A 16,547-nucleotide genomic window follows, 5' to 3' on the forward strand; every position below is an offset into this window, starting at 1 on the left:
AAGAAGATTACAAGTTCATTTTCAGGGTAACTAGTTAGAAAGCCAAAGGGCATTAATGCATTGATGCCCTATTGTCTTAAATAGCATTGTCGTTGGGTGATCTAAAAGCCAAAGACTGCATTTTTATCTCAGTAAATTTGCTCTAGTCTAAGCCTGTTAGATTCAAACTCCTCATGTGTGGGGAAAAAAGGCAACTAATGTACTGTAAGTGAATGAATATAAACTAAGTTGTTGGAATTTATAATAAGAGATGAAATTAAGGACTTATTCTGCCTCAGCAGTGAAATGAGTTCTAGTCAATTGGATTATTTTTCAGTAAGTTTTACGAAAGTCTAAATCAGAAAACACAAATGAAACCAAATTAGAAATCATGTGCAAAATATAAATGCAAATTTACTTTGAGAGAGTAAACTAATGTTGAATTGATTGGGAACATGAGCATAGGGGATTGTGACTTTTAATTCCTTAAGTGTCATAAATTGAACAGTAATACATGTTTTTATTTCAGCAAAAATCTGTGTCTATGATGACTAGAAATTTTAGGGTACAACCATATCTTAACAATCATAAGGTCTAATTCTTCATTTTCCACATGGATAATAGCAGCCTGGAGAAGTGACCTCCTCTGAGGGACTGGAACCTGGGTGTTAGCATACGGTCCTTTTCTTTCCAGAGATCTACAGATCATTGTCATCCCTTATGAATGGGGACCATTCATAAAGCAATGGAGACAGGGCGTCAGTGTTGGGGGAAAAAAAAAAAAAAACAGTGGTACAGGAGTCCTAAAGTTCTGATCTGGAAAAGCAGAAAATAATTAAGGAAACGCCAAGCTGAGAGCACTCCCGTGAGAAAATGAGGAGGAAGAACTACATGGCATCCAGATCAGGACATGACAGGTTTAAAAGTCAGAAATTCATGAAAGAAAAGGCACACAGCATCTTCAGAAGCAAGAGCGGAATAGGGCAGAAGAGAGTGGCGCCTGCCAAAGCGCAGCGTCTCACACAAGAGTGCTTTGCAGTCGAAGGAAGCTGCAGGTGTCCCCTGATGGACGTGTGGTGTGCCGTGGTTGGGCCTGACGGCCAGACCCTAGAAAGCTGCGTGATGACGAGAGTCATTAAGGAGTTAGAAGTAACAGGATTATGTAATGATATTTACATGCAAGCAGGATAATTTTATGATTAGGAGCATCCAAATGAATAACAAATGTGCTCTCAGTGTTGGGAGTTTTCTGCCCTGCACGGTGGGAGTTTGAGACCAGAGCTGAGCAGGTGTGTGTGTGATACTGCAAGATTACCCCCAAGCACTCCAAGACCCAGGTTCTCCCAATGTCTAGTGATTTTACTGCTTTTGAAGCCCAGCGGAGGTGGTGGGCAGAGAGCCAGGATTTCTACTGGCCGACCAAGCTTCCTTCCTTCCTTAAAGAGTATCAGTCACTTCAAGTCCCTGGAATTTGGATGTGGCTTTTACACATTCTTGTTTGTTTCTGCTCTCAATTAACAGTGTCAGGAGGAGAGATACAAAAGAAATATACATTAAGCGGGATTCACACACACATGCAAACAAACAAAGCAGAAGCTCTACAGAGATGTAGAGACCCAAAGAATGAACACATACAGAGATAGAGACAGGCAGAAAGAGAGATATACATGCACAGGCATAACCATAAGACACAAACAGCCAGAAATATAGATATACTACACATACAGAAAGAAACATGGAAGAGATATAGTTTCAGAGAGAAACACAGGCATGCAGGCAGAGTAACGTGCAGAGACAGATATGCAGAGAGAGAGATCCAGGCAGCATATATGGAGAGACGAGTGGAAAGACACAACAGGAGATACATGCAGGGGGAGTCCCGCCGAAATCCAAACTTGTGTTCTTCTCAACAGTCCATAAAACTGTGCTTGCCAGGGCCTCAATCACGCCAGTCTTACCAGAACTGCCAGGGCTAACACCAGGAATAAGCTTTTATAAAAAAACAAACAAAAAAAACAAAACAAAACAAAAAACCCCCAGATATTTCTATTATGTACCTTTGGCGAGAAACATCTCGTATTAAATTTTCATCAATCGTAAAGTAATGCATATTACTAGATTTGATGCATATCAATCATTCTTTTTTTTTTTTAACTGAAAGAGCCTTACCAGTACACTAGAAATTTTTTTGTGGCTTTTCAATGTCTAGTGTGTCACTTGTCCCCAATTTTAGCAACTTTCTTGCCAAATTGATTTGTAATTTTTAATTATTCTCTACTTTTGTATTCTCATTTATTTTAGCTTTCTAATATTTTGGGTTCTCTGGTTTCACCCTGTCCACTTTTATTTTTATTTATATGATTTTAAAATATTGTATTTTATTCATCTTAATTCTTGGGCTAACTCTTTTTATTCTCAGCTGTTATTAAATTAATTGGAAATTTTTAAAAATCTTTCAACAATAGATGGAAAAAAATAAATTAATTGGAATGCCATTGATAGCAAGCAATGGAAAAGACAAGTCAAACTGGCTTAAACAATAAGAACACTTACAGACTCTCGTACCTGGAAGTCCATAGGTCATGTAGGTTGCAGGCTTTACTTAATTCAGTGGCTTTGATTCCATTCCCCTGTGATTCTTGGAGAGGCAGGAGGAAGTAGGAAACCTCTCTGTGTACTAGCTTCATCTTCAGGCTAGTAATCAGACGGCTACAGTGTTGCTAATATACCTACCGAGAGCCAGCAGAACAAAACTATCTTTAAGATTTTCCCTTAAGAATAATGAAAAGTTTCCCAGAATCCCCTTTTCAAAATTCCCCTTACATTTCATTGGCCCAGATTTAGTCTTGTGCCCTTTCCTGAGCCTATCTCTGGCCAAGGAATGCCCTACACTTTTTATCACACATTTGGGTTCTTAAACCAATCACGGGCTGGGGAAGGGGATTTTGTTAATTGACACAGACTAATTAGGGCTCACAGCTGAGTTGGGGCCAACCTCTAAAACCTCACCGTTTCTACAAGTCAGAAAAGGAATAGATACCAGAAGGAAAATTGAGGCGTTAGCTTGGAGAGGGCATAGGTAACCAGCCAGCTCCTGGATGGGCAACCAATTATAGCCATTAACATCATCACCTTTATTTCTTGATAGGTCTTAACACAAATAAACATGACAGGTGTAAAATGCCTTACATCTGTGACAGTTCTACTGGCCATCCTCTGTTTTGTTTTGTCATTTTCTCTGTGAAATCTGCCCTGATTTTTAACCCCCAGAATTAATGACACTCTTTTATGATATTTCATTTATATTTTTGTCAGTGTTTATTGATTTACATTTATGCTACACCATGACCCCATGAGATGGGATGAGGCATTCATTCTCAAAGCTTCATGATCTTTTATAGTCCTGGAATATATTAAGTGCACAATTAACGTTTACTGAGTTGATTTAAATATCAAGCAATTGGAATGTTTATAGAGCATATTCACTGACATAAAAGAGACTGTGAGGGATGATTCCAGATGATGATAATTTTGAGAAAAACTCCATGAGGGCTACATCACTCTGCCTTAAACTACTTTGGGGAAATTGTCCATATTTTAACAACTTATAATAAAAGCCTACAAAAAAAAAGCTCCTAAAGTATGAAAAGTATGGCATAGGGAATACAGTCAATAATATTGTAACAACATTGTACAGTGACAAATGTTAACTATACTTATCATGGTGAGCGTTGTGTAATGTATAGAACTGTCCAATCACTATGTTGTACAACTAAATTTAATGTCATATTGTAGGTCAACTGTATACTTCAGTAACAAAATCTTTTTAAAATTTCTAAAATTAAGAAATAGCATTGAGATATAAGAATGATATGCTGATGAAAGAATATGTTGTTATAGTGCATTACACATCCTTAAGTCAATTTTGGATACTCAACAGAATGTCTCAGATACATTTTTTTAAAACTGTTCATTGAAACACCTAGGGAAAAAATTCAAAATATCAGTGGGTTCTGGCAATAGGCCATTAACTTATAAGCCAATGTCAAAAAATTATTTTTAAAATATTTATAATTCTATATACTTTGTATATGTAATATTACATTGTTTCCTATATATGTACAAAATATAAAGGGTAGGTTCGAAAACAACTTATGTATAAACAAAACCTGAGTATTATTACTTGCCTCTCACAATTATTAAATTAGAGTTTAAGACTGATTTTGTAAAACAAATTTTAAAGAATTCAGAGAAGTTTCAAACAATTCAAAGAGGATTAAAAATCAAACATAACCATCTTAGGATGGAGACTGTGAGTTGGCCAGCTCCATTTCTGTCCCACCATGCTCCTGCGGGACCTTCCTATAGAGAATCTTGAGAGCAAAGCCATGCATTTCCCAGACTCCTTCACAGCCAAGGTTTGGAGCAAAAATTAGTTCTCACCAACCAAGTGAAAGCACAGAACTTTTGGAAAGTGGAAGTGAAACCGAGGTTATCTCTGGCTTCTTTTTCTATTATTATTATCTATTTTTCTATTATCTAGTATTATTATTACTGCTATTAGCAAACAGGGTTGTGGAGACATTAGGCTTTCCTGCCTCAGCCTTCCCGCCTGGTCTCTGGCTCCCCAGGCAATGGAGTGATGGCAGCAGCTGGGGCAGAAGTAGACTCTGGATTCCAGCCTCCTACACTTTGGATATCAGTTTATGCACTATATTCTTAAACTCAGTATTTCCAAGCTGATTTCAAAGGCAGCATTTCATTTAATAGGTCAGTTCTTCAGAGTTCAGAAAATCATTCCTGGCATCCCAGGCTAGAGTTTGCTTCTCTAGAAATTCTATAAATTTTATAACAAATGTCGACTTCCTTTCTACCTGGAACATTGACAGGATGTACCAACCAGAAACAAAAGTTCAAAGCAAAGAAAATGTGAAAAACGTGATAAAACAAGAATACGTGGAATCAGAAAATATTATATGAAGTAACAGAAATAAGATGAAATATAAGAGTGATGGTCATAGATGAAATACCTAAGCTGTTTCCTCCTTTTTAAATGAAATGCACTCCTATGCATCAAAATAACTTATAAATATTGACGAATATAAGAAACCTATTGCTGCGGCACCTGGGTGGCTCAGATGGTTAAGCGTCTGCCTTCGGCTCAGGTCATGATCCCAGGGTCCTGAGATCGAGCCCCACATTGGGCTCCTGGCTCAGCTGGGAGCCTGCTTCTCCCTCTCCCTCTGCCTCCTCGCCCCCCCACTCATGCTCTCTCTCTCTCTCTCTGTCTCAAATGAATAAATAAAATATTTAAAAAAAAAGAAACCTATTGCTGTGATCCAAATGTCAAATGGAGAATAAGCAAAAATACACTCAATAAATTAGGAAGAGAAAAAAAGAGAAGCTTCTTTGCTTTCTTTCTTGCAATGATTGCTGTGTTGATATCAGAGAAAACAGAATTTGATTTAAAAAGCATTAAACAGAAAAATAATATTATATTCTCAATAAAAACACAAGTCATGAACATTTATGTCCACACAACATTGATTTTTTTTCACGTTTTGTGAAAATTCAATTCCTTAAAACTCTGCAATACCATGCCAAATAATTCAAAAGTTGTATAAGATGAAGATTTTTGATTTACAAAAGTCAGGCTAATCTCTTTACACTTTTCCCTTGTTTGCACAAGCATCCCTAATTACAGACTCAACTTTTTGTTAATTTGAATGTTATTCAAAAAGAATGCAAAATGAAATTTCTAAACCTTGAAAAAATGGAGCATTTTAGGAAGTGGATGAATCTAACATTGATGATATTTAGACTGTATTATGTTTTGATATCTTACAAATGCTCTGTGAGCAATTCTCATTGCTTTTATAATTAGTCAATAGTTAAAAAGAAAAATATTGGGAAACAACAATTTTCTGAATTTTAGCTCTTATTTTGGTCTTTATGTTTTTATATCTTTCCCGAAGTGTACGTAGTATTTTTATTACTTTCATATCCGAGAATTTAGGTTTTAAAGGCTACGTAGGTTTCACATTTCACACATCGTTGCACATCAATGGCATTAGCAAATTTTTTAACATTCTTTGAATAATTTCAACAATGCAGATTATATTTTTCTGTTTATTCTTATTGTCTTCAATGCTTAATTTATTCCAACTGATCTCAGAGGCCTTTAGGGCATTATTTCTATGCTTTTTTTTTTTCCCCCTCAGAGAAAGAAGGAGTCAGTGGTCTTTATAAATATAATTTCAATCATATAATTCTGCACCTCCATTTCTTCTCCACCCTTTTAGTTACCGTTGTGTCAGGCTGAAAAGATGAAAAAATACATTTTATAAAATTAGATTCCCCATTGACTGTCCAAACAATTCAGATGGAATGTTTAGCACCTATCCCCTCTCCACATCCTAACCAGACAATCGTTTTTTGTAACATGGAGTTTATATTCTCTCAACAAGATCCCTGCTACTAACCCCAGTGTCCTGGGAGTCATTAAAACCTCTGGAAAAATTCAAGACTCTCTTTCTGGCATTTAGTAATTATCGTACAAGGCAAGAATGCTCAGTTTCCCCTCTGTCAAGAACTGCTAGAGAACCACCAGGGTAAGAGAACAAAGAGCACAATGTAACAATTATTTAGATTCAAGTTTGTCTCACACTGTCTTGGCATTGAAAAATTTTCACTAATAATAGTAGTAAATGGGCTGTACTTTAGAGTTAGTTAATACTTATGTGTGGAATGGGGAGAACAGAAAATAGGCTAATCCCTGGAGGACTCTCACAGTAAAGAATGTTGCCTGTTTTAAGGCTGCAAATGTGTTGAGCCAAAAAGTCCCCAGGTGTTTGTCTTCCATCTGTTTTTTAAAAAAGCTTTTTTTAAACAACCCACACCTGTGTTAAGATGCCTTTTATTTATTTATTTATTTTTAAGATTTTATTTATTTGAGGGAGAGAGACACAGCGAGAGAGGGAACACCAGCAGGGGGAGTGGGAGAGGGAGAAGCAGGCTCCCCGCCGAGCAGGGAGCCCGATGTGGGCTCGATCCCAGGGCCCTGGGATGATGACCTGAGCCGAAGGCAGACGCTTAACGCCTGAGCCACCCAGGCACCCCAAGATGCCTTTTAAATCAAAGCAAGAATTATCAGGTAAAATGTTTCAAGGAGCCTCTTTATTTCCTTAATTTCATGTTAGAAATCGGGTAGCTAAATAGGATTTAACTAATCTCCAAGTCAAAATACTTGGGTGTTTTTCAAACCACCATCAGAATTCACATGGATTTAATCAAATGTGGTAACTGTAGAAATTATCATACGGGCAGATCCAACCTTCTGCCCCAGTTAGGAAGGGTCTGCGATTAGGAGGGGTTCTAATCCAATTCGGTGCTGATCAGATTCATTATCCTCACAGGGTTCAGAGACAAGAGGGGCACAGAATGCCTCTACCTGAGTGGGGTGGAGATTCATATCAAGAATCCCAGGAATTTTAGGGATCGAGAAGAAAATACATTATACTGGAAAAACTGAGCAAAGAACATTGTACATATGGAGATACAAATGGTGCCTAAACATGAAAAAAATAGCATCTTCAACAAGTGAAGAAATGAATACAGAAACAATATTATTTGTCTATTGAACTGGAAATAATTTAAAATTATAGAATAATATAAAATTATTTGTGGCAGCAAAATGGGCAGATTCAAACTTTGCTACCAGGAGTGTAAGTTGGGAAAATAGTTCATCTTCCTTGTGGCATGTATCTCCTCAATAATTTTGTTTCTTCCCTTTCCTTTCTGCCCCCTTTGCCAGCATTCTATTTCAGTCATGACTTCTCTGATGAATGGCTACCATTGCCTCCTCTCTACTCTCCCTCTTCCAGCCCTCTCCTCCCTCAAGTCTGTCCTGTACATTACCCCAGAGTACTCTTTCTAAAACCCAAATCTGATCAGGTAGATCCCCTGCAGAAACCTGTTCAGAGGCCCCCCACTGTCTCCAAGCAAAAGCCAGTTTCCTTAGCATGACCTTCAAGGCCTTTCTGATCTGGCCACTGTCTGACCTTTCCCACCTTCTCCCACCAGACCACCTGGCTTCACCTCAAGGCTCCTGTCCCTACCAGCCACATGGTCTTCGCCAAGTTGTGTAGAGTCTCCCTGTGCTTCAGCGTCCTCCCCTCTAACACAGGAACCATAATAGAACCAATGCACAGACTTGTGAATGTTGCATGTCTCGATATAACCAAACTGCTCATAGCGGTGCCTTGCACATCACTGGCTCTATAGTGATATTTCCTGTTATTATTTGCCTTTATTATTATTTTATGATCACCTTCCACAGGATTCTGTGAGTCAAACTTCTTGAGATGGTCTTCTGTCAGCCCTGCCTTTGCCATGCTCTTCCCCTTGACAGACTGGTACACAACACTCATTCTTCCTACTTTTTGCTGTAAATGTCTGGGAAGGCCTGAATTCATTTTTTCCCTGCCCCCACAGGACTTATATTCAAGTAAGGAAAGATAAATAAACATGAGGTAAATATATACTTTATGTGTGGGGATAACAAGTACAATGGAGAAAAATAAGGTCTTCTTGGAATAATCACAATTCTGTTAAGGGCTTCTGTGCTCCAATAATGCTATGTTCATTGGATTTTTTGACTGATTATTTTGTCCTATTATTAGACTATGAGTTCCCATGTTTACTTAATTCCCTATTCCAGGGCATGCCATTTTGCCGAACACATGAAAGGTATGGGGCGTACTTAATAAAGACTTGTAAAATGTATAGATGAATGCATGCATAAAATAAGTATCTGAGTGAATATGTGTAATCCTTAGCTCTGTCATTTATATTTCAGAATATAAAACCTTGTAATTACATTATCATTGCATAGACAGTAGAAATTTAAAATCACCTATTTGATGTATACGCCTCCCTCTGAAATGCCTGACTTGCAAATATCCAGTACAGAACTGTAACTGGGAACTTGACTGCATATCAAGGCTGAGAGATCCCCCTTTCTCACCATAACTGCAATACCCAGGAAGCTCTCTGCCAGCACTACGATGCCCTTGACCTTCCTTCCTCACACATGAAGAATTTTTTAAATCCCATTCCACACACTAGTTTTCACAGTCATTTCGAGAGATGGGAACAAGGTCTTCATTCAATCCAGGAGAATCCACCCAAATCCAATCCATACCTGGTCCTGAGATGCTACCCAGGATGAGCTTTTTCGAAAAACATGCTACACATGGTCACACTATTGTTTTTTATGTCTAATTTTGTTGCATTTAATATGAAATGGGCTTTCCCAAGCTCTCCTAGGTACATCACCGCCATTCACAATGAGCTCTCTGTGGAATAATCTCTTCCAACTGTCAGCCAATTTACGAAGGAGTATTTGGAATTCTGCCCATTCATAAATTGGGGTTTGTCTTCCTTACTACAGAACGAGACTTACTTCAAAACCTTCCTGCTGCATTCAGGCCTCTCTGCTATTCAATATTCAATTTATCTTCAGAGACCATCATGATGCTCAGAACAGAGCAGACACTTAATAAATGTTCAACGAATGAGACAATAAATCCTACAGCACATTTAAAATTGAAATATCTCAAGACTAGGTCTGACTTTTTCATAATGTGAATAGTCGGGATTCCTTTGGTTACAAATGTCAGCGGTTCTCTTCAAACTAGTTTAGGCAAAAGGATAAATTTATTGTAAGGCTCAAGTAACCGTGGAAAGGAATGCAGTCATTTCTTAGGGATTCAAGGGCCACCAAGACTCTCCCTCTCTCACCCTCATTTCTCCCACTTTGTTGGCTTCATCTCTCAGACTAACTTGCTTCACATTCCAGAGCACCTGCCTGTCAGCAAAGCAGGCTTGCCATCCTCCCCTTTCTTTTGTCCCTAAGAAAGAAATCTGTTTCACCCATCTTGGGGCATGTGCTTACCTCAAGATAAATCATGCTAATTGGCCCTAAATATTTCTAATTGTTTTTTCTCTCCTAATTCCCAAACCTTCATTTTCAATTGCCTACTTAGCAAGTAAATGAATAAAAACGAATAGATTAAAAGCAGTATGTTCAAATTCAAACTCATTTCTCTTCCTACATTCCCCCTTCTGTATTCATTATCTATTAATAACACCATAAATTTAATAGTCTCCTGGGCACCTGGACTTGAAATCTGTCCCCTTGTCTCAAATTTAATTAGGTGCTAAGTCATTAGCTTTTGTTTCTACCAGGACTTTCTGTATCTCCTTCCTCATTTTTCTTCTCATTCCTGCCTCCCTAATTCAAGTGTACTTTACCTTCTTCCTGGACTAATGAAATAATGGCCTTCTAATTGAGCATCATACCCCCATTCTTTATTCTAATCTAGACTTCACACTGCTGTCACAACCCCACTTCTCAATAAAACTCAATACCCAATCTTTTCTGTATTCAGTCTCTCAGTGGATCCCAGTGGCTACTGAATGTAAAACAATCTTATCATCTTGACATTAACATCCACAATTTGAAGCTGAACCTGCCAGTCTTGGAGAAGCTGCTCTCCTCCATACAGAACCCTTGCCCATATGCAATTTCTTCAATTTGAAATGCTGCCTCCTCCCCACCCAAATCAAACCTTCGTTCCAGTTCTGAAAATCTTGTCTTTTTATGTTGGTAGCAAATGCCACATTGTTTGTGAAACTTTGCCCATTTCCATCGGATTATGAATTTTTCTTCCTGATGGTTCTTGTATTTTCATTCACGCTCTTCATTTGTACCTACCCTAATGGCGTTGGTTTATAGTCATGTGTATGCTTTAGTCACTTTAACATCTGTTTTACCTCTTTCCTTGGTTAAATGGCCTCCTTGAAAGCAGAGTATGGGCCTTTATCTTTGTAAATTCTTCTGCAAGAAAATGGCATCTTTCCTAAAAATATTTGTGTTAGTGGTATTTCTGAAGTAAACTGAAGGACTTTAAGATTCTTTCCAGGTTTGCATGAAGGACACTAGATGTGCTTGGTATGCCCAGTCCCAGCTTTTATGAAGCTGTATAAAATCACTAATAATGACAGTAGCCCTGTGCACTAAATATAGGGAAGACCTGCAGAATTTCTACCCACTGCATTATTAGTGAGGACCTAATGAGTAACACCTTCCTAAACTCTCTCGGGACTATAGTATGTCAGATGCCACTACAGAAGGTGGGGGACATACTGGCTTTCCCACTGTCTGCACCTAATTTCAGGATTCATAGGTCTATATGGATCATAAAAGGGGCTGGTAGTCCCCAGCAGCATAAAACTGTCTTGTGAACTAAACCAAATCTGATAATTGTCTTTTTTTGGCCCCCTCGACCTCTTGGTCCCCTGACACTTTCTCTCTCCTCACATTTACTCAGAGATACCCTACATAAAAAGGGCCTAGAGCACGTAGCATTTTAAGATGTTTAACTGCATTTTAAAAAAGCATTGTATTATTAATTTATATATAAATTAAGAAATATATAAGAAATGAGCATATATATATATTTTTTTAATTTATTTATTTGACAAAGAGATAGCACAAGTAGGCAGAGCGGCAGGCAGAGGGAGAGGGAGAAGCAGGCTCTCCGCTGAGCAGGGAGCCCGACGCGGGGCTCGATCCCAGGAGCCTGGGATCATGACCTGAGCCGAAGGCAGCCGCTTAACCGACTGAGACACCCAGGCGCCCCTGAGCATATATTTTTAAGCCAGCATTCTACAGGGATGTGGGTACAGCAAGGTAGGCATTCTAATGGACTGCCAAGTGGGAATGTAAACTTGTTATAACCTTCCTAGAAAGCAATTTGCAACATGGATCGAGAGATTTTAAAATGGCACACTTTTGGACCCAGTAACTTGCCTTCTATGAATCATTCCTAAGAAACAGTCAGATATATGGGTGAAGATTTAAGGCTCCTCTCTCTGAGAGTACAAGGAGAAGATAAAGGAGAGAAGTTTGTAAAATGTACAACTCCACGATGCACAGGAGGGAAGAGGAACCGAGGAGAGGGTAGGACAGAGGAGCTCAGATAATGCAATGCTTTGGAAGTCAGTGGAGGAGAAAGTTTTAAGAAATCATGGTGGTCAGACGTCAAACTCTGCAGTAGGGCAAAAAGGATGAAGACTCAATTCAGACCATTAAATTTAGTTATTAAATAGAATAGTAACTAATAAATTTCATTGTCAAGAGATTGTCAGTTTTCAGGACAGTTTCATTGAGTGCAAGTTCACAAGGGCTTTGGTGTAAGTTAGTGAGTGGTCAAGAGTAAGGGATATCTGATTGAAACTATACTCCTAAGTACCCAACAGTGAAGAATGTGACCAACAGACATTTAGGGGGACCTACTCTGGGAGGGGAGAGGGTAGTGAAAAACAAAGGTAAATGAAGTCCAACTCTCATCCCCAAAGAGTTTACAGTCTGCTAAATCTCTTAGAAACTGGCCTCAGTAGGCACTGTTCATTAATCAGTGACCTCCTCAGTGTCAGATTTTCAGGTCCTCCATTTTCCCCTCCATATGGAATACACTTATGAAACCCTCTTCAAGATTTTCTAGTGGTCTTCTAACTCATCGCTGTCGTGCTTGCAGAATTTCTATCCCAGCTCTTTTACTAATTGCTGTGGTTTGGGCCAAGCAAAAGGAAAAGTCCAGTGTTTTGGACATCCTGTGTTGCTATGACACCTTAAATTAACAAGCAAAGACTAGAAATCTATGGTTTCTTTCTCTAAGAAATCAGCCAATTAATCCCTCTGGTCTGAATTATTTACACTATGGTGAAAGTGAATTTAATGGCCCTGCCAATTCATGTGAGGTGATGTGACAGAGTCTGACATGAAGCTTATTTGCTTTTCTGAGAGGCAGCAGTGAGTACACAGGAGGCCAATCCCACTCTCCCCCCCAGGACTCCTACAATCAATGATTTGCATCTAAGAGATGATAGGATGATCTCTAAACTTGGGTCAATAAATCAAAGGGATGCCACTGGCCTATTGGACAACCACACTCAGGGAGATACTCATTCAGGAGACCCCGTGGATGGTCAAGGTGTTAAACCCAAAATACTGTTGCAACTCACACATAAAAGAAATGGGAGCAGACATTATAGCTCCTCTGATGAAATCAGCTATTGTTGAAAAAAACTGTGGAGAGCATTTAACTGGGGGGAAGGAAAAAGCATGCAAGGTTAAAACCAAGCTTCCTGGCTTCTTGGGGCTTGCGTCCTAAGGAGGAGAGGCCGGTGAGGCTAATCCTGATAAGCCGACAGCGATTGTGGGAAAGAATAATTCAGTGTGAATCATGATGTCTGTGCTTCCCTCCTCCTTTTCAGTGTTTTCAGGAGTGATTTCTTTGGCTATCTGGGCCATCTGTCTGCTGAGTCTTTGAGACCGGCCCTTGCACTCATTCTCTTCCTTCTGTACTTGTTTTATTGTGAGAGAATAGTGGTAGGTTTTATATAAAAGCTGACGGATTTCCTTAATTGCTGATTTTTTTTTTTAATCTGCAGAAGCTGGGAAGCAGACAGGCAGAGTTATCAGTTATTCCTTTGCCATTCGAGGTCTAATGTTACCATCACTAAAAAACACTTTCAAAGCAGAGTCCCGAATAAATAAGAGAACAAACTGGTGGTTGCCAGAGGGGAGTGGTGGGGGATGGGTGAAATAAGTGATGGGGATTAAGAAGTACACACTTCCAGGGGCACCTGAATGGCTCAGCTGGTTGAGCGTTGGACTCTTGATTTCAGCTCAGGTCATGATCTCCGGGTCCTGAGATGGAGCCCTTGATGGGCTCCGTGCTCACGATGGAGTCTGCTTGAGATTCTCTCTCTCCCCGTCACTCTGCCCCTCTCCCCACTCTTGCTCACTCGCTCTCTCTAAATAAATAAATAATTAAATAAATAAAGTCTTTAAAAAAAGAAGGTACAAACTTCCAGTTATAAAATAAGTCAGGAGGATGAAAAGTACAGCAGAGGGAATATAGCCAATGGTATTGTAATAACTGTGTGGTGACAGATGGTGACTACACTTACCATGGTGACTATTCCATAATGTATATAAATGTTAAATCACTATGTTGTACCCCTGAAACTAATATAATATTGTATGTCAATTATACTTCAATTAAGGGTAAGAAAATGAAAAATAAAAGCAGGGTCCTTGTTTCTGGTTGCTGTAGTCCCCACAGGTCTCAGGAAATATCTTTTGGACCCATTCTTCCCATACTTCCTTTTGTTCATTCCACCCTTCTTTTTTCCCTTCCCCCTTTCCTTCCTCTCTTTCTTCCACAAAGGTTTATCGAGCATTATGTGTTTAGGGTGCTAAATGCTGGAGATACAGGGATATAGAGAAAACTTTGTTACGTAGACTTAGGGGAGTCAAAGTCAGCTGGGGAAGAAGCCATTACACTTGTGATTCCCTGTTCAAAGTTGAGTGTCTCAAAAGGATGAGTAGATTAGGGTGTGAAATAGAGGTTGCTAATCAGGTCTGTGGATAAATGAAAGCCTTTCTTAAAGAAATGACATTTACACTGAGGCCTGAAAGATAAATGTGTCATATTTATACGTGATTTGAGTCAGGGCTAACACTTTTCCCGTATTACTTTATTAAGTTTCCTGGCACCTCCATTTTTGCCTTTTAGGGGGAAAAAAAAAAAAAAAAGCCTATACACTTTATCATCTCACGTGCTTGTTAGAATTTAAGACTAGGGGCGGGGGGCGCCAGGAGGATTCGAGGATTTGGGAAGGATGCCACTAACAATGCTGTGTTGGCTTTTTTTTTAAGCAAATACATATTTAGTTTAAACTGAGTATCCAGAAGTTGCTTATAAGGAGATTTCATTAGTTCGTGAACTCTGAGGAATCCCTGTGAGAATAATATCAGAAAACTCACAATGGACCTGAACACAAATAACTGACCAGCAAGAGAATAAATTCAGGTAAACATAAGTTAACTTACTTTTTGGAAAAAAAAATAATAATAATGTCAAATACTATACTGTACAAGTTCCTTATAGAAATAAATGGACTCCGAATTTTTAGAGAACCAATTTCAGAAAATCATTGGTGGCACATGGATTTGAGGCCTTTGTTCAACTAGGATCTCTGTGGGAAAAGGGTGGAGAACAAGCTCCAGGGGACTGACAGTATCTCTACCGGGCAGCCCCAGAGGGTGATGGGGGTTGGGCTCATCAGCACAAAATGATGGATTAAGATTCACAACATTCTCTAAGGAAGCAATTCCTTGTCTGTTTCCAAATTATGGCTCTGAACACCCAATTCCCTTTTTCATAATTAATTTCCCTACAAAAGTGGCATTTTAATAAAGGTTTGAAAAATTTAAAAGCTGTGTAAGACTAGAAATAGCAATTGGAAGATGCATCATTTTATTAACAAGAAAACCCTGCCTGTGTTTCTCTGTATCTCTTTGCTTCTAGGAAAATTTTAAAGCAAAGCACAGGGCACATACGTATAATGAGAAATGAGATGTGCTTTGAGGAAAGGAGAAAAACCTAAAATTTAGAGCAACTGATTAAGTTTTAAGACCACATCAGTAAATTTATAGTTGAAATTTACCTCACTTCTATCGTCTGGCCCAGAGGTTCCCAAACTTTCTCAGTTCATGGCATCCTTTGTATCATTTTTTTTCACAGCATCCCTAGGGCGAACAGTTCTATTTATTAGTTTCAACCTTCTGAATAGATTTGCATGTCCTGGCAAATTTGTAGCTTTTTTAAAAAAACTAATACATGTAGATTCAAAGAAAAATATTTTTATTTCATTCTCAAATAACCATAACAACTTATTGATAGGATGTGGGTACCTGTTATTCACCACAAATTTTTCCGCAAACTAGACTCCATCACTCACCTCCTCATTTCTTGTTGCACATTGATTTTGGGGGGTTACCTGTTTTTTTTTTCTTCTGTTGCACCTAAAAGGGTTCCTGGCATAACTGAAATGCTTTAAAAATATTTATTCAATGAATCCAGAACCACTGGGGTTGGGGAGACCTGAATTTCCATCTGGCTTTACTCTAAACCAACTCTATGACCTTGGACTTAACCTCTGTGTCAGTTTTTATTCTTCTAAAACATGGATAATAAAAATGAATGACTACCTGGACTCTTCTAATGATTAAACGAGCCTTAAAAATCTCAGTACAGCTTTGCACAGTGGCAGTATTGTAGCCAATGAGGTTTATCCAAGGCGCAATTATTGCTAATTGAAAAATCTCAGCACAGTGTCTGACACTTGTAACTGCTTAATGAGTGATACTTTTTAATATTACTACTACTACCATTCCAGGTCTTTTTTTCCTTTCATAGTTAGCAAGTCTTCTGGAAGGCATATTTTAAAATCTGACCACAATAAATAACTACAGTCAAAATACCAAAGGGAAACAGAGGATTAGAATTATATTGAAGGAATTCCTAGGTCTATTCTAAATGAAAATTCAGAGGTGGAGTGGAAATAGCATCAAAAACCTAGTTTAAATCAGACTTCTGCCTCTCAACAGCGTTTCTGCCCCTGAAACTCTCTGACCCTCATTTTCCTTTTCT

The 16,547-nt window shown here is 38.6% G+C and overlaps 1 non-coding gene across 1 annotated transcript; it reads left to right on the forward strand.

Moving 5' to 3' along the window:
- Window positions 1-16,149: 16,149 nt before the first annotated feature.
- Window positions 16,150-16,284, forward strand: LOC123326604. Its single transcript, XR_006541203.1, has one exon. It is a non-coding gene; the product is annotated as a U4 spliceosomal RNA (small nuclear RNA).
- Window positions 16,285-16,547: the final 263 nt, after the last annotated feature.

The sequence above is a fragment of the Neomonachus schauinslandi genome, chromosome 13, assembly GCF_002201575.2.
Source record: "Neomonachus schauinslandi chromosome 13, ASM220157v2, whole genome shotgun sequence".
Lineage (NCBI taxonomy): Eukaryota > Metazoa > Chordata > Mammalia > Carnivora > Phocidae > Neomonachus > Neomonachus schauinslandi.